Below are 1,827 nucleotides of genomic sequence, written 5' to 3'. Positions count from 1 at the left end.
TCTAAACTCCTCATATTCTAGAATATGAGAATTATATATGTAAAAGGAAGTTCTTAGGTTATTGCAGCTAAATACTCATTTTCAGAAGGGCAAGTTGAGCTGCAGAGTGATTGACTTCCCTAAGGTTAGAAATGCAAATATACGACTCAAAGAAATTCACAGATATCAGTAGAGGGATTGTTTGTGCATTGTTGTTAAAAGTTCAAATCATTTTTTAAGACTCAAAGATAGGATCTGGTTGGAAGGTAAGTGCCCATTATCTAAGACCTTACTCTTTATGCACAGAAACAAAGATAAGGAGCAAAGTAAAAGGATTAGACATGTCCAAAAACGGCCCTGGGGTGTGGGGACCGGAAGACTTATACACAGATCTTTAAGCTGGTTAGGAATATCGTTTTTACCAGACCATTGTTTCCCACAATACGTCTCATCTCAACTGTTGCCTTGAGGTATCTGGCAAATAATCCATCAGATAATACATACATGTGTAAATATATAAATGCATATGCACATGCACATACATAAACAAATAAACAGATATTTTAAATGTGTTTATAAACCCATACTCAAATGAGTTTAAGAATGCTACCCCTTCTAGGAGATTGCCACTGAAATATTAATGAAAACCTCTGAGAATTCCTGCAGTTATAAAGCCTTTGTGAACTCAGAAAAAAAGAACCTCCCCTCCCCCTCCAGGCCTGTACACACATATTTTAATCTGTTGTACTTACTGTTTCTTTAGCTTATGCTGACCTGGGAATGCTTTTTGTTATGTCCATAATCATTCTGTAGAAATAGTGTCCCAAAAAACATATTTGAGAAAATAATGTCTTAAGTGTTCACCTTCATGCATAGAACAATTTGGGATGGAGAAATGAAGAGATAAAATGAACAAATGCAATGAACACCATACATTCTGCTTCTTTCTTCCGTATTAGCCCTTCTCAGCAAGCAATTCTCTTTCTTTTTTTAAAAAAAATTATTTTATTTCATTTATTTTTGGCTGCATTGGGTCTTCGTTGCTGTGCACAGGCTTTCTCTAGCTGTGGCGAGCGAGGGCTACTCTTCGTTGCAGTGAGTGGGCTTCTCATTGCAGTAGCTTCTCTTGTTGTGGAGCACGCACGGGCTCTAGGCATGTGGGCTTCAGTAGTTGTGGCATGTGGGCTCAGTAGTTGTGGCTCGTGGGCTCTAGAGCGCAGGCTCAGTAGTTGTGGCACACGGGCTTAGTTGCTCCGTAGCATGTAGGATCTTCCTGGACCAGGGCTTGAACCAGTGTCCCCTGGATTGGCAGGCGGATTCTTAACCACTGTGCCACCGGGCAAGTCCACAATTCTCTTTTTTGAGAGATCCCATCAGCTGGTTCAGAAACCTCTCTTAAATTTTGCTCACTTTACACAGCCTAGGAGGAGGTACAGCACAACAATTAGTGTGGACAAAGAGAAAAACCAATGTGGCTGACTGATAGAATTGCATTTCTAAGGCTTGAGTTTCTCATGAAGGTTGAAATGTATGTATACAATTTTTAGAGATTGCCTTGTGCCCTACACAATTTAAAGTAATTGTAGAAAAGATTGTTTTTACAATTCATAGAAAAGATGGTTGTGAATATTAAATGAGATACTACATGCAATGTTCTTAGCACCAGTGCCTTACACAAAACACTCATTAACTATTTGGGCTGATAATAAGAATGTCCATCACAAGCTAAGGTGCTGAACATAGTCAGTTTTTCCATTTTCATTAAAACAATTCCATTTCTTTCTTGACACCCCCACCCCACCCCAATACCAACCTGCCAGGATGACAGGGCATTTGACTTCACTTGAT

The sequence above is a fragment of the Leucopleurus acutus genome, assembly GCF_964270905.1.
Source record: "Leucopleurus acutus genome assembly, chromosome: 11".
NCBI classification, from domain to species: Eukaryota; Metazoa; Chordata; class Mammalia; order Artiodactyla; family Delphinidae; genus Leucopleurus; species Leucopleurus acutus.
This window is presented reverse-complemented; position numbering follows the sequence as displayed.